A 22,285-nucleotide genomic window follows, 5' to 3' on the forward strand; every position below is an offset into this window, starting at 1 on the left:
ATATAAATTCCATTAAGTCTCACTTGGTCTAGAACCCCCAAAATGTTACTTATTTGGTCCATGGACGCTTCATTACATTGTGAGCTGCAGCAAATGTGAAAATACATGCACCCTACAGTAAAGGGGTAAACGTAATATTAATTTCCCAGCTAGCACTACAAATCTCATTCACTTAAAATCTTACTGTCCTAAAAATAAAGTTTTAACATTTTTGAATCTTTTTTTTTTTTTTTCCCTCGCGCAAGTGTTGCTGGGAGTTGTAGTCTCCTCTCCCCGCTGTTTCCTTGTCTGCCTGCACGTAGACCCGCAGCGAGCACAAAATCAGATCAATCCGGAGGCTGGAGCGGTGGTTCCCGTCCCCTGGAAGCACCCACTCCCAAAGTAACTCCAGAAGCAGCGCGGTGTGCATTTTGGGCTCTGTTGCGCGCGGGTGCCAGCAGCTCCTGGGTCAGGGTTCGGTCCTAGCCTCTCTGAGTTGCTTTGCATAGGAGCAGCGAAGCTCTTTACTGGTGTGTGTGATGCGTAAAAGTTCTGGTGGTCACACTGGCTGGCGCTCTGTAGTCTCGGTTCAGCCACTGACTGTAGGTTTGCAGCATGTTGACACTAGCAAGCTGCCAGGAAGATCTTTTACTCGGTTAAATTCATAATTCTGTCTTCAAGGTTTGATTTACTTTGATAATGGATGTGCATACATATGTATTTACTTTCAGTGGTGTGTAATGTTCTGGAAAAGGAATCAAATGCATTGGAAGGACTTCTTGTGTTGACTCTTTCGCTGCCAGCGGGGTAATGTGTGCGTGTCTTGCCTCTCTGGTAGTGAATGTGTTAATTTAGTTAGAAGACTAATGTACCAAAACTGTGGTTTAGCTTTGCTATGTTGATGTGATTGACATGATTTTGATCCTGTGGCATGTTGTAGGTGGGTATTGTAAGTAGGCTGATTCCTCGGTTCTTGACAGGTATTTTCTAAACTGGCTTAATCTCTGTGCTGCTGACCCCCACTTTTAACATATCCCAGTTCCTCTTGTGTCATGGTTGCTGATGCCATCACAACATAATGGTAGTAGTTTCATCCAATGGCTTGAGATCCATCCCCATTTGGATTGGTGGATTGTTTGTGTATAAAGTGACAGCGATGAGAGAATATGACGACATAGTAGGGAATTTCTCAGATTGTTCAAGATCTTAATTCACTTAAATGGATTTGGAAGCTTTGGAGGTTTTACATGTGGCATTGGTCACTTGTGTGTTTTCATCTGACTTCTCATGACCCGTGATTGTAGCTTTAATGCTGAACCACGGAACCAACTTCCTCTTTTGGTGGCTTCATTATGTGACAATCCTAGTCTTTTGTGAAATGAAAACGTGCAGCCATTAGTGACCGTATTGGTAATTTCAGTCCTAAAGTTTGGGTAATTGTTCTTTTGTGTGGCAATAGTGCATTGCAGAAGTTCACTGTAGTGTCAGATAATTCAACTAAACGACACTATTGCAGAATTCCTTTGATTTATATTTACCTGTAATGTTAAAACAGTCAAATAATACATTGGATGCAAACCAGAGAACGTGTGTGTGTGTGTGTGTGTGTGTGTGTGTGTGTGTGTGTGTGTGTGTGTGACAGGAGGAAGCTTTATATCACTGTACTAGAGCATATGAGTTTGTCAATTGGGTTGGGCTTAGAAAACAAATGCACTGAGAACCCTCAACAGGGATTTGCTGAGGACTAATGTTGTAATGTGTTAGTCATCCATTATCTGCCTCTTTTCACAGGTTCCCACTGAAGACGGGTGTTGGCATGATGCTGGGTAATTGTGAGTGATCTGTAACTTGAAGTTGCAGAGCACCAGGGTGCAAGCCCCTTGCGGGGGGGAAGTCAAGCATCTCAACTTGCACTGTGCTGGAACATCTTTCCCGCACGGAAGTACAACGTTATCCTAAAGAAAAAACTGTGTTCAATCAGGAGGATGTTTCTTTCCAGCAAATCCTAGATCCCAGAGTTGCATCGTCCACCTTCCAGCGCTTCACCTCCTGAAGACGGATGGGCTGTCAACAGCTGTAGGATGCCTGTGGGGCTCGCAGTAATGAAGTAGTGGGCTGATACAGCAGCCTAATTGCCAGGATTACAACGCTGCCTTTTATTTGCCACCGTAATAAGGCAAGGAACAGCAGGGTGAACATGGCCAGCCTCATTAGCAGCTTGATCCTACTATTTCTTATTTTCCAAGACAGCTGTTACTGTTTCAGGAGCCCTAGATCTGTCTTTAAGAGGTGAGGAAAGTTTAAGCTTGTGAGTGGATATAGATATAGATTTTTTTTTTTAAGTAGTCCACTTTATTTGAGACACAGATGTAATTGTTTTGCCCTCAAGTCTTTTTGGTGATATTGATTTTTTTCTTAATTTGTGTGTGTACAGTATGTGTGTGTGTATGTGTGTATGTGTGTGTGTATGTGTGTATATATATATATATATATATATATATATATATATATATATATATATATATATATATATATATATATATATATATATATATATATATATATATTAAAAAAATTATTATTATAAACGTGTTGGGTATATGATCAGTTGCTGCTCACTGCTGTGCTTCTGTATGATGAAATCCGCACATTTACATGAATACATTTGTCCTCTGATGGTGTTTAAAAATGAGCTGTGATTGCTAGGAAAACATAAATGTATCAGTCTCTATAATTATTACATTAAATATTTATACGCACATATATTATTCACTACAATATTCTCTGATTATTCCGTTTCGTATGCATCTTTCTCTTCCAAAGGCCTGTATTATTTCTGAAAAGCTTTGTTATTTAAGGAAGTATTATTTTTACAGCCACTATACTCATGTCTATTTTGTACAGTGTATTAATAGATCGAGAGTATAGATGATCTACAACAAATTTGCGCAAATGCATGCCAGTTAAGAATTGGTTGGTCATGAGTTCCTAATGTCAACAGATTTCATGCAACAATGCAAACTTCTTGCCAGTTTATATTTACCCATTGAAATTCAATTCCCAACATATTTGGCGCAGAATGCAATTCTGTAATATTGTTTTATTTATTAATGCCATTTCTACATATATTAGCATAGAAAATATCTGTACCCCTGAGAAACTGAGAAACCAGTTTATTTAGATAAAGCAATTGCTTTAATTGTCTGATTCACTGGTCCATCGTGATCTAGCAACCATACGCTTACTTCAAATCCTCTCTCTGTCCCTTAAAAAAAAAAAAAAAAAAAATTTATATAGAGAGAGAGAGAGAGAGAGAGAGAGAGAGAGAGAGAGAGAGAGAGCAAATGGCAATATTACTGTGTAATTTGCATGTCATTATATATATAATTTATCATTCTATAAATAAAAGTTCTGGCAGATTTATTAGATTGGAAAAACACACACATGAGCAGGAAATGAAAACCGGAGTAGAAATGCTAGAGAAGATTACTTTAGATGCAGAAAGCAGGTATTGTTTGAACAAACATAAATGACAGACATCCTGTGATAGATCCTGATGTTCCATGAACAGCTCTGTTTTATTTATTATGCTTATGTAAATAATAGTCTAGTCATGTGCTCATATTAAAATGTTTTATGCTGCAAGATCTTTACTCATGCTCCTTTTAGGTTCATCATTAAATCACAAAATGGGTTTAAACTGATGTGAAGGGGTCAACTCATGTCTATGTTGGCATAACTAATTACTTTAATAAGGCATTAAATCATCTACAATGATTAGTCAAGACAATTATAAGATGTGAAAGCATCATAGAATCCCAAATCTAACATTGGTGTGCGTCTTTCTAATTCCATTGAGCTCCATGCTGAAAATGAACAGTTTGGCTGTCCAAGCTTCTTCTACAGCATTCTGGAAAGTGAAAGATACTGCTGCAAACTTCACTGCGTATTACAAAAAGTATCAATGAGTGTGAACTGTTTGCAGCTGTCATATTGCCTCTAGTCTAGGTTTAGGAGCCTAATCAAACCTATTCCTATTCTTCTGGATCCCGTTACCAAGATGGTTTAATGATTTATTTGTAGTAAGATAAATAAATAAATAAATACAGCTATCTTTTATATATTGTCCTATTATCTACTTATATCACAGCCTCTACCTCTGTCACAGCTCACAGCCTTCATTGTCTATGCACTTAGAATTTCCAGTTTTAGTCCTTTTTACTAACTAATACTGTACTTCACTTTCTAAATGTTGTCTTCTCAGCATGTGTACGGTTTGCTACTTATATCTGAAGAAAAGATATTGAACTCGTCTTAATTACTTGATTTGTAGTTACAAAATAGAGCTCATTACTGTGACTTGTAGGCATGTAGAACAGAGTTCATGATGGAATAAAAAAAAGAAACTTAAAATGTTTATTTTTCATTATTTTTTTTTATTGAAGATATAAGGAACCATCCAGATCTCTTTCCAATGACTGCTTGGGAACAACACGGCCTGTAATGTCTCCAGGCTCGTCAGATTATACACTGGATATACGAATGCCAGGGGTAACACCAGCAGAGGTGAGGAGTAATTGTTGTTCATATTGTGCTATGATATTGGGGGAAAGAGAACACCTGTGAAACAATGAACGGGATAAGGTCTCCGGTATGGTTAGCACAAAAATAAATGCAGATTTACAACTTTGGTAAGGATGGGCGCAATTACTTCTATTACTTTCTTACCACTTCATTGCAGCAGTTTTCTATCAGTGTGTTAACATTTTTGTCAGAAATTACTAACAAATACAATATGTATTCACAAAGAGAAATTATTGTTGAAAAATAATCAGACATTTTTTGTATCATGTGCTTTTCCACAACTGTATTGTATAGTCTACAAAGGTATAGTTCAATTTCTTGCAATTTTTTGTTGCAATTGAGCAATCCATGCAATATCCTGTGTAAAAAAAAAAAAAAAAAACATTTCTTTAGTATTAAATTATGCTTACTAAAAAACTATTTTTGAATTCACTTGTTAATGCCATTTTTAGTGAGTTTTAATATAATGAGCATCCTTTGATTTCTATAGCGGGTTTTAGCACACATCCCCAGCAGTGCAAGATTTTTTTGTAACACTTTCCTGTGTGTGATCATTTGTTACCAATATCACCAACAGTTTGAGCTGTAAACTGTAACAATAGATAATGTTATCTTGGTAATAAAAGGATACATTGTAGCTGCTGAGTTACACGGACTGAAGGATTGATTGAAACTGAAAGGCAGCTGTTTAGTGAACCCTGGGAAGCAGGATTTTGCTGATCAATCATGGGAGAACCAATCAATCATTCATTTAGGTCATTTGTTTTCAATAAAGGTAATGAAAGTGTCCATATATTTATTTATTTAAAGTACTGTTTGGATTGCCTCTTTAAATCTTAATCATGTAATCATTCATTTAGATGATTTCTTGCCTTACAGGAATCCTTGTTTTTAATTGTTGTGTCCAGCCTTTTAGAAGCACTAATGTTCCATTTTCAGTCTGTTTTCCTGTTATACGTCTGAATTAAATTAGCTCTAAATAACTAGCCTCTCATTACCCCTTCTGCAATAATATATTCAGTAGGAAAGTTTCGAGCACTACATTTCATGGTGAATTGTTTTTCAGACTGCTCGGCGGGAAGTAAAAGCAGCAAGATGTGAAATCTTATATGGATTTTTAAAATAAATCAGTTCTAATAATACTAAATGTATTATTAGAATTATTTTTCAATTCTTAATACCATTTTTAATGAGTTTTTAACGCATCCTTTGATTTTCTATAGCGAGTTTAGCCCACCTCCCAAGCAGTGCAAGATTTGTGATAATTTGTTGCCAATGTTCCCAGCAGTTTGATCTGTAAATTGTAACAATAGATAATGTTACCTTGGTAATATAAGGATACATTGTAGCTGCTGAGTTACACTGACTGAAGCAGCCATTATGTTGGCCAAAAAATCCAGGATTTTATAACAGGTGCATAAGCTTATAGGGGTTCATGTTAAACTGGGCAAGAGGCAAAAAGTGACTCAATGGGAGTGCTCATTTGCATGTCATTACCCAGAATCCCTAGCTGCAATGGAAGCACTGTATGCGAATAAATAATTGGGAAAAGCTGGGCTGCAGTGGTATCCTTATTTGCTATACAAAAAGTAATAAATATGGCAGGCCACTGGTTTGCCTCAAAAGGGCTGCAGATTGTTCGCTCACCACTGCGGCTTGGTTTAACAATGATTGCTTTGGATATCCATACATGACATGTGGATACTTACCTCCGTAGGTCATGCCGGTAAGCAGTCCCGGCTGGGCGAGCAATATGGCAGGTTAAAGATCCAGCATAACACAAGCCAATAGGAAGCGGCTTTCTTTTGGCCAGCATGATGGGGGATGTTTAAACATGCACAAGATCTCGGCAGCATCTAGGGAGGTAAGTATCTCGGGAAGCCAGGGGTCCCTGAAGCGGAAATGACCAGAGACCCTCTGCTTCCCACTTTTTTTTTTTTGTGCAAAATACCTTATGACCTTATGTCAACAGACACCCCCTTATACATATTATTTCTATTGGTTAATTTTTCTCCCAAGAGGGAGTACACAAAATGGTCTAAACGCACGGCAGAATTAGTGATTCCGCAGTTAATCTATTCTTTTTTTCCCCCTATTTTTAGTTTGCTGCCATAGTAACAATAGCTGCACATCTTAGCCAATACATTCCTTTTGTCCTCCATATACTGTATATTTTGTATCCAATTGGCATTGCCCTTGTTTATTTCTAGTTAGTTACTATTTTAGCATGTTTTCGATCATTTACACCCAGTCATGTTTCCCAGTAAAGGTCCATGTCCCTGCATTGCGAAAAAGAAAAAAAAAAAGAGAGATGTGTCTGAGTTTTGCAATACAATCTTTGTGTGTTCAGGCTGCTTCCGGCTCTTCCATTCCCTTTGGAAAACATGCTGTTTTTACAATGTTTTGGATATTGCTTGTAGTAGCTACATTTCTGATGAGAACTCCAGACAACCGTACTCTCTAGGAGCTCTCAATCAAACCTAAATCTTATACTATATTAGTGAAAGCACTGTATGCATGCCTGCCTGTCTCGATGTCCGGTGTCCCTAGGGGAAATCTCATTGGTCCCTTGGGCCGCCCGCCCCCGCACACCTCTCATTGGCCTGAGGCGGAGTGACGGGCCACACACACACACACACACACTCTCCACCCTCCTCAACGCACACACACACACACACACTCCACCCTCCTCAACACCCCCCCCCTTAACACACACACTCCATCCTCCTTAACGGCTGCCCGGCCTTGACCCCCCCACCCCCCGCCCTTCCCGGCGGCTGGCCCGCAACAACGGAACCCCCCCTATCACCACTCCGCGGGACCTCAACATAACCCTCTCTCCCGGTGCTCACCCTCTCCCCCGGTGCTCCCTCCCACAGACCGCTCCCCCCCCCCCCAGAGCACGCTCTCGCCGCTCTCACCTTCAGGCCTAGAGGCCGCGCCTCCAGCTCACCATCCCCGCGAGCGCTGCTCCGGCTCTCTCAGTCGGGAGCTGTACGGGCCAGCTACCCACAGCACCTCCTCACCTGAGCGTCTCAGCTCCGCCTCGCCGGGGGGAATGGAGCCCGCCGAGGAACCCGAGGAGGAGCGCGGCCCGGTGCGAGGTAAGTAACCGCAGGGGAAGGGATCTTTCACCCCCCCCGGCCCTTCACCCCCCCCCGGCCCGGCTTCACCCCCCCCGGCTTCACCCGGCCCGGCGCTTCACCCCCCCCCCCCGGCCTGGCCCTTCACCCGGCCCGGCCCTTCACCCCCCCCCGGCCTGGCCCTTCACCCGGCCCGGCCCTTCACCCCCCCCCGGCCCGGCCCTTCACCCCTCCCCTCCCCGGCCCTTCACCCCTCCCCTCCCCCCCCAGCCAGACCTTCACCCCCCCGGCCCTTCACCCCCCCCCCCCGGACCTGCCCTTCACCCCCTCCCGGACCTGCCCTTCACCCCTCCCCCCCTGGCCATGCCCTTCACCCCCCCCCCGGCCATGCCCTTCACCCCCCCCCGCTCATGCCTTTCACCCCCTCCGGCCCTGCCCTTCGCCCCCTCCGGCCCTGCCCTTCGCCCCCTCCGGCCCTGCCCTTCGCCCCCATCCCCACCCTCCTTGCTCTTCGCCCCCATCCCCACCCTCCCTGCCCTTCGCCCCCATCCCCACCCTCCCTGCCCTTCGCCCCCATCCCCACCCTCCCTGCCCTTCGCCCCCATCCCCACCCCCACCCTCCCTGCCCTTCGCCCCTGCCCTTCACCCCCACCATCCCTGCCCTTCGCCCCCACCCTCCCTGCCCTTCGCCTAAAACCCTCCCTGCCCTTCGCCCCCACCCTCCCTGCCCTTCGCCCCCTCTCTCCCTGCCCTTTGCCCCCTCTCTCCCTGCCGTTTGCCCCCTCGCCCCCTCTCTCCCTGCCCTTTGCCCCCTCGCCCCCTCTCTCCCTGCCCTTTGCCCCCTCGCCCCCTCTCTCCCTGCCCTTTGCCCCCTCGCCCCCTCTCTCCCTGCCCTTTGCCCCCTCGCCCCCTCTCTCCCTGCCCTTTGCCCCCTCGCCCCCTCTCTCCCTGCCCTTTGCCCCCTCGCCCCCTCTCTCCCTGCCCTTTGCCCCCTCGCCCCCTCTCTCCCTGCCCTTTGCCCCCTCGCCCCCTCTCTCCCTGCCCTTTGCCCCCTCGCCCCCTCTCTCCCTGCCCTTTGCCCCCTCGCCCCCTCTCTCCCTGCCCTTCGCCTAAAACCCTCCCTGCCCTTCGCCCCCACCCTCCCTGCCCTTCGCCCCCACCCTCCCTGCCCTTCGCCCCCTCTCTCCCTGCCCTTCGCCCCCTCTCTCCCTGCCCTTTGCCCCCTCGCCCCCTCTCTCCCTGCCCTTCGCCCCCTCTCTCCCTGCCCTTTGCCCCCTCGCCCCCTCTCTCCCTGCCCTTTGCCCCCTCGCCCCCTCTCTCCCTGCCCTTTGCCCCCTCGCCCCCTCTCTCCCTGCCCTTTGCCCCCTCGCCCCCTCTCTCCCTGCCCTTTGCCCCCTCGCCCCCTCTCTCCCTGCCCTTTGCCCCCTCGCCCCCTCTCTCCCTGCCCTTTGCCCCCTCGCCCCCTCTCTCCCTGCCCTTTGCCCCCTCGCCCCCTCTCTCCCTGCCCTTTGCCCCCTCGCCCCCTCTCTCCCTGCCCTTTGCCCCCTCGCCCCCCTCCCTGCCCTTTGCCCCCTCGCCCCCCTCCCTGCCCTTTGCCCCCTCGCCCCCCTCCCTGTCCTTTGCCCCCTCGCCCCCCTCCCTGCCCTTTGCCCCCCTCCCTGCCCTTTGCCCCCCTCCCTGCCCTTTGCCCCCTCGCCCCCCTCCCTGCCCTTTGCCCCCTCGCCCCCCTCCCTGCCCTTTGCCCCCTCGCCCCCTCCCTGCCCTTCTCCCCCTCGCCCCCCTCCCTGCCCTTCGCCCCCCTCCCTGCCCTTCGCCCCCCTCCCTGCCCTTCGCCCCCTCGCCCCCCTCCCTGCCCTTCGCCCCCTTCGCCCCCCTCCCTGCCCTTCGCCCCCCTCCCTGCCACAGCAATCACGGGCAATGCCGGGTTTATCAGCTAGTGAATGTTATTTTTACAAATGCAAACACCTTCCAACTCCACTTTCTTAGACAAAATACAAAGTACACAGTTCAGGCACAAAACTCTAATAACTTATCGATTAAAGGGAGGCTTCCTCAGATAAACAGAAAGCAATAAATTGTCTGTCTTATTTATTTTATTCTTGCACTAACCCCACTGGAATTTTTTTTAATGTGATATAGTTACATAGTTACATAGTTACATAGTAGACGAGGTTGAAAAAAGACTTCCGTCCATCAAATTCAACCTATGCTAAATTTAGACAACAGATATTTTATCATATACAGTATCCAGAGGAAGGCAAACAAAAAAACCCCAGAGTCACATCATCCAATGATATCTCATAAGGGGACAAATTAATTCCTTCCTGACTCCAAGAATTGCCAATCGGATTAATCCCTGGATCAACATCCTTCCCATGTATACTTATTTAGTATATCTAAAAAGATGTCCAACCTTTTTTTGAACAAATCTATTGTATCTGCCATCACAGTCTCCATGGGTAATGAATTCCCCATTTTAACTGCCCTTACTGTAAAGAACCCTTTCCTTTGTTACTGGTGAAATCTCCATCCCTCCAACCTTAAGGGATGGCCCCGAGTCCTTAGTACTGCCCGTGGGATGAATAGTTCTTTTGAAAGCTCCTTGTATTGTCCCTGAATATATTTGTTTATAGTTAGCATATCCCCTCTTATACGCCTCTTTTCTAATGTAAATAAATCTAATTTAGCTAGCCTCTCATAAGTTAGATTGTCCATCCCCTTTATTAATTTGGTGGCTCTTCTCTGCACTCTCTCTAGTTCCATAATGTCTTTTCTTAGGATTGGTGCCCAAAATTGTACTCCAGATTCAAGGTGTGGTCTTACTAATGATTTGTAAAGGGGCATAATTATGTTTACTTCCCTTCCATCATCTAAGAAAATCTAATACACACACACACACACACACACACACGTGTCTTAGGCAGGTCTGCAACCCTGCCATTCAACATTATCACCCAGCATACAGTGTTTCCACAGCAGCAAGGGATTCTGGGGAATGACATGCAAATGAGCACACATATATAAATAATGCTAGAGAGGGTTCTGAAGAATTAAATGCTGAAATAATCTTGCACACACTAGTAGAAGGAAGCTAGGTAACAACGAATTATATGATTGCCGAAAATGCATGCACTTATAGAAGAATTAGTAATCTAATTAGATAACCTGTCCAAGATTTTCATCTAATTAAAAACAGAAAGAGAAATCATGAATCAGAGCTAATCAAAAGTGTACGGTGTTGGTTCAATAACAATAACCTAAAGAACAAAATGCTGCTGGCCAAGTGAGGTATCATCCAAGAAGCATTAATGAGCTAAACGTGCCTGCAGACTAACAATATTGGAGATAACTTGCTATCAGCTTCTGTATAACTTCAAGAAGAGAAACTTGTTCATCATGTGCCACTGCTGCACAGAGGGGGTTGTTTGATCCAATTAATATGCTACTATGTGCAGCCTACTATGGTCTTGCACTTATTTCGTTGTGCGATAGCTGAAGGTCTATAGGTAAACTTACACGCCTCCAGATTTCTTTCCACATTAATGGAAACCCCTATTATTTTCTCAATAGGAAAAAAAAATTCCATCTGCAACAATGAGTCATCATCACCTACTGCAGCATAACAACAGGCTTCTCCATCTCAGCCTCTGCATCCCTTCAGAGGGAAAGGACCATCTCTTATTGACACACACACACACCCATTTGTTTTCTTCTTATTTGTATATGTAAAGCCTGTGACAATGTATAATTCTACATTCTACGCTGGCAATTGTTTGGTGCACCTGTTATAAAATCCTGGATTTTTTGGCCAACATAATGGCTGCTTCAGTCAGTGTAACTCAGCAGCTACAATGTATCCTTATATTACCAAGGTAACATTATCTATTGTTACAATTTACAGATCAAACTGCTGGGAACATTGGCAACAAATTATCACAAATCTTGCACTGCTTGGGAGGTGGGCTAAACTCGCTATAGAAAATCAAAGGATGCGTTAAAAACTCATTAAAAATGGTATTAAGAATTGAAAAATAATTCTAATAATACATTTAGTATTATTAGAACTGATTTATTTTAAAAATCCATATAAGATTTCACATCTTGCTGCTTTTACTTCCCGCCGAGCAGTCTGAAAAACAATTCACCATGAAATGTAGTGCTCGAAACTTTCCTACTGAATATATTATTGCAGAAGGGGTAATGAGAGGCTAGTTATTTAGAGCTAATTTAATTCAGACGTATAACAGGAAAACAGACTGAAAATGGAACATTAGTGCTTCTAAAAGGCTGGGCACAACAATTAAAAACAAGGATTCCTGTAAGGCAAGAAATCATCTAAATGAATGATTACATGATTAAGATTTAAAGAGGCAATCCAAACAGTACTTTAAATAAATAAATATATGGACACTTTCATTACCTTTATTGAAAACAAATGACCTAAATGAATGATTGATTGGTTCTCCCATGATTGATCAGCAAAATCCTGCTTCCCAGGGTTCACTAAACAGCTGCCTTTCAGTTTCAATCAATCCTTCAGTCCGTGTAACTCAGCAGCTACAATGTATCCTTTAATTACCAAGATAACATTATCTATTGTTACAGTTTACAGCTCAAACTGCTGGTGATATTGGTAACAAATGATCACACACAGGAAAGTGTTACAAAAAAATCTTGCACTGCTGGGGATGTGTGCTAAAACCCGCTATAGAAATCAAAGGATGCTCATTATATTAAAACTCACTAAAAATGGCATTAACAAGTGAATTCAAAAATAGTTTTTTAGTAAGCATAATTTAATACTAAAGAAATGTTTTTTTTTTATTTTTTAACACAGGATATTGCATGGATTGCAACAAAAAATTGCAAGAAATTGAACTATACCTTTGTAGACTATACAATACAGTTGTGGAAAAGCACATGATACAAAAAATGTCTGATTATTTTTCAACAATAATTTCTCTTTGTGAATACATATTGTATTTGTTAGTCATTTCTGACAAAAATGTTAACACACTGATAGAAAACTGCTGCAATGAAGTGGTAAGAAAGTAATAGAAGTAATTGCGCCCATCCTTACCAAAGTTGTAAATCTGCATTTATTTTTGTGCTAACCATACCGGAGACCTTATCCCGTTCATTGTTTCACAGGTGTTCTCTTTCCCCCAATATCATAGCACAATATGAACAACAATTACTCCTCACCTCTGCTGGTGTTACCCCTGGCATTCGTATATCCAGTGTATAATCTGACAAGCCTGGAGACATTACAGGCCGTGTTGTTCCCAAGCAGTCATTGGAAAGAGATCTGGATGGTTCCTTATATCTTCAATAAAAATATAATGAAAAATAAACATTTTAAGTTTCTTTTTTTTATTCCATCATGAACTCTGTTCTACATGCCTACAAGTCACAGTAATGAGCTCTATTTTGTAACTACAAATCAAGTAATTAAGACAAGTTCAATATCTTTTCTTCAGATATAAGTAGCAAACCGTACACATGCTGAGAAGACAACACATTTAGAAAGTGAAGTACAGTATTAGTTAGTAAAAAGGACTAAAACTGGAAATTCTAAGTGCATAGACAATGAAGGCTGTGAGCTGTGACAGAGGTAGAGGCTGTGATATAAGTAGATAATAGGACAGTATATAAAAGATAGCTGTATTTATTTATTTATCTTACTACAAATAAATCATTAAACCATCTTGGTAACGGGATCCAGAAGAATAGGAATAGGTTTGATTAGGCTCCTAAACCTAGACTAGAGGCAATATGACAGCTGCAAACAGTTCACACTCATTGATACTTTTTGTAATACGCAGTGAAGTTTGCAGCAGTATCTTTCACTTTCCAGAATGCTGTAGAAGAAGCTTGGACAGCCAAACTGTTCATTTTCAGCATGGAGCTCAATGGAATTAGAAAGACGCACACCAATGTTAGATTTGGGATTCTATGATGCTTTCACATCTTATAATTGTCTTGACTAATCATTGTAGATGATTTAATGCCTTATTAAAGTAATTAGTTATGCCAACATAGACATGAGTTGACCCCTTCACATCAGTTTAAACCCATTTTGTGATTTAATGATGAACCTAGAAGGAGCATGAGTAAAGATCTTGCATCATAAAACATTTTAATATGAGCACATGACTAGAATATTATTTACATAAGCATAATAAATAAAACAGAGCTGTTCATGGAACATCAGGATCTATCACAGGATGTCTGTCATTTATGTTTGTTCAAACAATACCTGCTTTCTGCATCTAAAGTAATCTTCTCTAGCATTTCTACTCCGGTTTTCATTTCCTGCTCATGTGTGTGTTTTTCCAATCTAATAAATCTGCCAGAACTTTTATTTATAGAATGATAAATTATATATATAATGACATGCAAATTACACAGTAATATTGCCATTTGAGATATATATATATATACATATATATATATATATTTTTTTTTTTTTTTTTTAAGGTACAGGGACAGAGAGAGGATTTGAAGTAAGCGTATGGTTGCTAGATCACGATGGACCAGTGAATCAGACAATTAAAGCAATTGCTTTATCTAAATAAACTGGTTTCTCAGTTTCTCAGGGGTACAGATATTTTCTATGCTAATATATGTAGAAATGGCATTAATAAATAAAACAATATTACAGAATTGCATTCTGCGCCAAATATGTTGGGAATTGAAATTCAATGGGTAAATATAAACTGGCAAGAAGTTTGCATTGTTGCATGAAATCTGTTGACATTAGGAACTCATGACCAACCAATTCTTAACTGGCATGCATTTGCGCAAATTTGTTGTAGATCATCTATACTCTCGATCTATTAATACACTGTACAAAATAGACATGAGTATAGTGGCTGTAAAAATAATACTTCCTTAAATAACAAAGCTTTTCAGAAATAATACAGGCCTTTGGAAGAGAAAGATGCATACGAAATGGAATAATCAGAGAATATTGTAGTGAATAATATATGTGCGTATAAATATTTAATGTAATAATTATAGAGACTGATACATTTATGTTTTCCTAGCAATCACAGCTCATTTTTAAACACCATCAGAGGACAAATGTATTCATGTAAATGTGCGGATTTCATCGTACAGAAAGAAGCACAGCAGTGAGCAGCAACTGATCATATACCCAACACGTTTATAATAATAATACATATTTTTTTTTTTTTTATATATATATATATATATATATATATATATATATATATATATATATATATATATATATACACACATATATTATACATACATACATACACACACACATACACACACAAATTAAGAAAAAAATCAATATCACAAAAAAGACTTGAGGACAAAACAATTACATCTGTGTGTCAAATAAAGTGGACTACTTAAAAAAAATAATCTATATCTATATCCACTCACATAAGCTTAAACTTTCCTCACCTCTTAAAGACAGATCTAGGGCTCCTGAAACAGTAACAGCTGTCTTGGAAAATAAGAAATAGTAGGATCAAGCTGCTAATGAGGCTGGCCATGTTCACCCTGCTGTTCCTTGCCTTATTACGGTGGCAAATAAAAGGCAGCGTTGTAATCCTGGCAATTAGGCTGCTGTATCAGCCCACTACTTCATTACTGCGAGCCCCACAGGCATCCTACAGCTGTTGACAGCCCATCCGTCTTCAGGAGGTGAAGCGCTGGAAGGTGGACGATGCAACTCTGGGATCTAGGATTTGCTGGAAAGAAACACCCTCCTGATTGAACACAGTTTTTTCTTTAGGATAACGTTGTACTTCCGTGCGGGAAAGATGTTCCAGCACAGTGCAAGTTGAGATGCTTGACTTCCCCCCCCCGAAGGGGCTTGCACCCTGGTGCTCTGCAACTACAAGTTACAGATCACTCACAATTACCCAGCATCATGCCAACACCCGTCTTCAGTGAGAACCTGTGAAAAGAGGCAGATAATGGATGACTAACACATTACAACATTAGTCCTCAGCAAATCCCTGTTGAGGGTTCTCAGTGCATTTGTTTTCTAAGCCCAACCCAATTGACAAACTCATATGCTCTAGTACAGTGATATAAAGCTTCCTCCTGACACACACACACACACACACACACACACACACACACACACACACACACACACACACACACACACACACACACACACACACACACACACACACACACACACACACACACACACACACACACACACACACACACACACACACACACACACCTGTTCTCTGGTTTGCATCCAATGTATTATTTGACTGTTTTAACATTACAGGTAAATATAAATCAAAGGAATTCTGCAATAGTGTCGTTTAGTTGAATTATCTGACACTACAGTGAACTTCTGCAATGCACTATTGCCACACAAAAGAACAATTACCCAAACTTTAGGACTGAAATTACCAATACGGTCACTAATGGCTGCACGTTTTCATTTCACAAAAGACTAGGATTGTCACATAATGAAGCCACCAAAAGAGGAAGTTGGTTCTGTGGTTCAGCATTAAAGCTACAATCACGGGTCATGAGAAGTCAGATGAAAACACACAAGTGACCAATGCCACATGTAAAACCTCCAAAGCTTCCAAATCCATTTAAGTGAATTAAGATCTTGAGCAATCTGAGAAATTCCCTACTATGTCGTCATATTCTCTCCTCGCTGTCACTTTATACACAAACAATCCACCAATCCAAATGGGGATGGATCTCAAGCCATTGGATGAAACTACTACCATTATGTTGTGATGGCATCAGCAACCATGATACAAGAGGACCTGGGATATGTTAAAAGTGGGGGTCAGCAGCACAGAGATTAAGCCAGTTTAGAAAATACCTGTCAAGAACCGAGGAATCAGCCTACTTACAATACCCACCTACAACATGCCACAGGATCAAAATCATGTCAATCACATCAACATAGCAAAGCTAAACCACAGTTTTGGTACATTAGTCTTCTAACTAAATTAACACATTCACTACCAGAGAGGCAAGACACGCACACATTTCCCCGCTGGCAGCGAAAGAGTCAACACAAGAAGTCCTTCCAATGCATTTGATTCCTTTTCCAGAACATTACACACCAGTGAAAGTAAATACATATGTATGCACATCCATTATCAAAGTAAATCAAACCTTGAAGACAGAAGGATGAATTCAACCGATTAAAAGATCTTCCTGGCAGCTTGCTAGTGTCAACATGCTGCAAACCTACAGTCAGTGGCTGGACCGAGACTACAGAGCGCCAGCCAGTGTGACCACCAGAACTTTTACGCATCACACACACACCAGTAAAGAGCTTCGCGGCTCCTATGCAAAGCAACTCAGAGAGGCTAGAACCGAACCCTGACCCGGGAGCTGCCGGCACCCGCGCGCAACAGAGCCAAAAATGCACACCGCGCTGCTTCTGGAGTTACTTTGGGAGTGGGTGCTTCCAGGGGACGGGAACCACCGCTCCAGCCTCCGGATTGATCTGATTTTGTGTTCGCTGCGGGTCTACGTGCAGGCAGACAAGGAAACAGCGGGGAGAGGAGACTACAACTCCCAGCAACACTTGCGCGAGGGGGGAAAAAAAACCGATTCAAAAATGTTAAAACTTTATTTTTAGGACAGTAAGATTTTAAGTGAATGAGATTTGTAGTGCTAGCTGGGAAATTAATATTACGTTTACCCCTTTACTGTAGGGTGCATGTATTTTCACATTTGCTGCAGCTCACAATGTAATGAAGCGTCCATGGACCAAATAAGTAACATTTTGGGGGTTCTAGACCAAGTGAGACTTAATGGAATTTATATTTTATTTGTATAAATAAATAGAGGTGTAGGAAGCCATTGATGATGGGAATAAAAGCTGGATGTAACTGAAACTTCATAGATAGACCCGCCAACATTTTTGTACATAAAAATTAAGTTCTATTGTAGTTCCTCTACTTGTACAGTACTGTAGGGAGGCACTCCTAAGCAAGTCCTATGGAAGTCCCTTAACCTATGCAGCTTACCTTTTGGGTCAGTGGTGGGATTCATTTTTTTTTAGCAACAGGCTCTCTCTCATTGGGGGGGGGGTGTTTTGTGTTTTTTTTTTTTTACGTTTTATTCCGTTGAACAGGACTGCACGGGGGGGGAGGGAAGAGACCAGAGCCCCCCTCACATCTCCCGCAGACCCTCAAATCTCCCCCAAACCCTTTCACATCTCTCACAGCCCCCATCATATATCTCCCAGCCCCCCTCACATCTCTCCCAGCCCCCTCATATATCTCCCAACCCCCTCACATCTCTCCCAGCTCCAATCACGTCTCCCCCAGCCCCCATCACGGCTCTCCCAGGCCCCCCACACGGTTCTCCCAGCCCCCCTAACATCTTACGCTGCCCCCCCACGTCTCTCCCAGCCTCCCTCACATCTCTATCAGTCCTACTCCATGCCTACCTGGGAGGACACAGTCACGGGGAGGGCTCCCCCGGCTTAAAGAATTAGCTAGTACTGTAGTAGAATATCTTGAGTCAGAGCAGGAGAGAACTGCATGTGGTGAGGAGCGCTCTATAGCAGCAGACAGAAAGTTCCGGGTCAGACTGCTAGATGCTGCACCTCCCCTGCAGTCCTGCTCTGACTCTGACTCAAGTGATTCTATTACCGGATAATACATTAAGCCCGCTGCCGCATACCATCTCTCGCCGCTGCCTGTTAAGCACCGGTTCAGAAATCCTAAGAACAGGTTCGCATGAACCGGTGCAAACCGGCTGAATCCCACCACTGCTTTGGGTGCCCGAAGAAGTAGTCACTACGCCATGGGATCTGGCACTCTGGGTTTCCCATGACGTAGTGGCTATGTCTTGACCAAAGAGTGCTTATTTTCCCAGCTTTGATCGTGTCCTGTGTTCTCATGGAGCTCAGGACGCGATCTGAAATATAGGGAAATGGAAGAGAACTCTTTTTCCGAACTGTAGCCCCTCTGGCACTCAAAGGATTAATAAGTAAACCTGGTCTTACATAACTCAAAAGTTTAGTGTACCTGCTAAATAGGTACAATTGGAGGGTATGGAGTAGAATGATGTGTAATTGTCTTAAATCTATGTTGTTGAATGGCTATATGTTTTATTATTACAAGAATGAATCTATTTTTATGAAACCACTAGCTGATATACCCGGCGTTGCCCGGGATTTAATTTTCTGACTGGGTGGCTGGGAGGCGGTGGGTGCGAGGCAGTGACTGGGTGGGTGGGAGTGACTGGGTGGGAGGGAGGCAGTGACTGGGTGGGTGGGAGGCGGTGAGTGGGTGGGTGGGAGGCGGTGAGTGGGTGGGTGGGAGGCGGTGGGTGGGAGGCGGTGAGTGGGTGGGACGAAGGCAGTGGGTGAGTGAGTGGGAGGCAGTGGGTGGGTGGCGATGGGAGTTAGGGAGTGGGTGGTCCGCGGGAGAAAAGCAGAGTGGGCGGGTGCGGCGCTCCGTTCCCGGCACTTGTCCCCCCCCCCCTCACCTTGGTCCCGAAAATGTTCCCGGCAGCACGCGTGTCCGTTCAGCCACCTAACCCCGGTCAGTGGCGGTCGTGTTTCCCCCCCACCCCTCGGTCCCGCGGGGTGTGGAGGAGAACAGTGGTGAGTGATGTGGGCTTAGTGGCGCTTGTTCCCCCCCTCACCTCTGTCCCCGGCGCGAAGGGCCTGTGGCGGGCGAGTAGCTGTACGCGACTCATTGGAGGCGCGTGCAGGAGGGTGTGCAGGAGGGTGTCTTGGCAGCGGCGGCTCACTGCTGTTGTCGCGCTGACCTCTGTCCCCCCCTCACCTCTGTCCCTCTGACTAACCCAAAGGTCTTCTCTGTTCCGAGATGTCCATGCTCATCATGTAGGGACTTCAACACCATGTATTGCAAGTTCTTAGAGAGGACTAGTTGTCGCCTATCCGGGTGGTTGTGGTATTGCACCACCCGATAGAGTAAGCAATTGTCTATTTTGAATTTGTCCACTTCCCGCATGAGCAAGGCCACCAAGTCATTGGGAGCACGCTTCAGAAAGGCTGGGTTCTTCTTTTCAATGGCTTGCCTAATGATACTGACGACAGGATCTCGTATTTGGTAGTCTACCAGATCTTTCCACCGTAGCACCTTGTCGTGCGTTATTTTCATCCCCTTTGGGTTGCAGTAAGCGGCTGGGACAGCCTGCGACTGGCATCCCAATGATTCTGCCACTCGTAATTCTGAGAAGGCCACTTGGTCGTTAACGATGGCGACAGTGCTACACATAGCTCGCACTCCGGGTCCTGGGAGTTCTTCCCATTCCTCGTCATCTTGAGTAGCAAGTAGCCCTGGCCTTCGGAAGAGGGCATCAGCCCCGACATTCAATAGTCCCGGCTTATACTTCAGGGAGAAGCTGTAATTGTTCAGAGCGTCCAGCCATCGGTGTCCTGCTGCATCTAATTTGGCTGACGTATTGATGTATGTGAGGGGATTGTTATCCGTCCTTACCTCAAACGTTACCCCGTAAAGGTAATCGTGGAGCTTCTCGGTGATCGCCCACTTGAGAGCCAGGAACTCCAACTTGTGGACGGGGTATCTCTGTTCACTGGGTGTCAGACTGCGACTGATATAGGTGACCGGCCGAAGGCCTTCGGGGTGCTTCTGGTGCAGGACGGCACCCAGTCCATTGAGACTGGCATCCATGCAGAACGTATGGTTGTTCGGGATCAGCATACGCCAGCACCGGCGCTTCGGTCAGACATTTCTTCAATTTCAGGAAGGACTGTTCAAACTCCGACGTCCATTTATCACCAAACGGTTGGCGAGCCGATACGGCCTACCTTCCGGTCTCTTCGGGGTATATCTTCAACAGGTTGTTCAGGGGGTTTGCTCTACTAGAGTACCCTTCCACGAAGCGACGATAATACCCACAAAACCCCAGGTAGGATCATAGTTCTGTGACATTCTCTTGACGCGGCCAGTTCACGACCGCTTCTACTTTGGCTGGGTCGGTGGCAATCCCTTGAGCCGACACGATGTGTCCCACGTAGGTCACTGAAGTGTAACAAAACCGGCACTTGTCTAGGGACAATTTCAGCCCTTCCTTCCCAAGACGGTCGATTCCTTTAAGCAGCCTTTCTTCATGCTCCTCCAGAGTTCTTCCGAAGACAATGATGTCGTCCAGGTAGACGAGACACTCCCGAGAGCTCATGTCCCCGATAGTCTTCTCCATCAGTCGTTGGAAGGTTGCAAGGGCCCCACATATACCTTGGGGCATACGTGTAAATTGGTAAAACCCAAGGGGGCAGACGAAGGCTGTTTTCTCCTGATCATCTGCATTCATAGGTACCTGATAGTACCCAGATCGTAGATCGAGCACGCTGAACCATTGGCTTCCATTCAGAGCATTCAGGATCTCTTCAATGCGAGGAAGGTTGTACTGATCCGGTATCGTACGATTGTTCAGAGTTCGATAGTCGACACACAGTCATACGGACCCATTCTTTTTCCGCACCACCACTATGGGTGACGCGTAGGGCCCCCGAGACTCCGTCATAATCCCAGTGGTTTCCATGTCTTGAATGACGTTCCTCACATCGTCCACATCCCGCGGGGCGATGCGACGAAAGCGTTCCTGGAACGGGGTGGCATCACTCAGTCGAATGGTATGTTGGGCGCTGCGACTGCACCCCACATCCATCTCACTCGTGGAGAACACATGTCGTCATTGATTCAACTGGATTGTCAGCCGTTCTTTCCACTTGGTGGGCAGCGTCAACTCGCCGAAGTTGAAATCCAGATCGACTAACCGCTCATTCACGGCCACCGCCTTCACCTGGGGCGTGGTTTCTACTATGGGTGACGTGTAGGGTCCCCGTGACTCTCCAGGGCATATACCCGATAGCACTCTTCTCATAGGACGGGAGCTAGTGGCCACTCGTTAATCTCTTTCAGATACGCTCGGATTACCGCTTGCACTATATCAGTGTTGGTTCCCAAGATGATTGGATACTTGCACTGATCTTGGGGCTCCGGGCATACCATGGCCGCTACATGCATGGGGTGTGTATTGCTGGTGTTCAGTTGAAGTATTTGCAGTTGCACCCTTGCAATCCCATCGATGGGGTAGTCTTCATTACTTAACCCCCTAACCTTCATATGTTCGGCCAAACTTAGGGGACAGTGTCTAAGGTGCTGGTCATAGAACTTGCGATATATAATGGTCACTTGTGATCCCATGTCCAGTAGGGCCGATGCATAGATCCCTTCCACTACCACCCGCACGATGGCCGCGGGGCCTACTTGACTGTAAGCTTCCCTTGGGGATACGGCATCACCGGAGCCGGCGTCAGGCGGGCCCTCTGGGGTTCTAGGAGGGGGTTCGGAATCAGACTCGGCCGTTTGTACTCGGCATACCATTGACCGGGCTGGGTTTCTTCTATCGGGAGGTTTTTCCTCTGGAGGGTCCTCCCTTTCCGGACAATTGTTGGAGAAGTGGTCCTTCTTCCCGCAGGTATAGCAAACTACATCGCGACGTTCCGGGCGAACCTTGTACGTGGAAGAGGACCTCTCGGCAGCACGGCCTTCCCTGGCAGGCGACTGGTGAGTCACTCCCTCCTTCAGGGTGGAAGATTTCTTACCCGTTGGTTCAGCGGGAACTGCGGAGTCACCCTTGATGGAAGCTTT

The 22,285-nt window shown here is 44.7% G+C and overlaps 2 long non-coding RNA genes across 3 annotated transcripts; one reads left to right on the top strand and one right to left on the bottom strand.

Moving 5' to 3' along the window:
- Positions 1 to 241: 241 nt before the first annotated feature.
- Positions 242 to 4,565, top strand: LOC142496062 (uncharacterized). Of its 2 annotated transcripts, none has more exons than XR_012801892.1 (3): positions 242 to 381; positions 1,771 to 2,268; positions 4,425 to 4,565. It is a non-coding gene; the product is annotated as an uncharacterized LOC142496062 (long non-coding RNA). The 2 variants fall into 2 exon arrangements; XR_012801893.1 differs by lacking the exon at positions 242 to 381 and adding an exon at positions 387 to 401.
- Positions 4,566 to 12,832: 8,267 nt separating this feature from the next.
- Positions 12,833 to 17,193, bottom strand: LOC142496066 (uncharacterized). The gene is made up of 3 exons (XR_012801894.1): positions 17,075 to 17,193; positions 15,087 to 15,585; positions 12,833 to 12,972 (listed from the first exon to the last, which is right to left on the bottom strand). It is a non-coding gene; the product is annotated as an uncharacterized LOC142496066 (long non-coding RNA).
- Positions 17,194 to 22,285: the final 5,092 nt, after the last annotated feature.

The sequence above is a fragment of the Ascaphus truei genome, chromosome 1 (genome assembly GCF_040206685.1).
Source record: "Ascaphus truei isolate aAscTru1 chromosome 1, aAscTru1.hap1, whole genome shotgun sequence".
NCBI classification, from domain to species: Eukaryota; Metazoa; Chordata; class Amphibia; order Anura; family Ascaphidae; genus Ascaphus; species Ascaphus truei.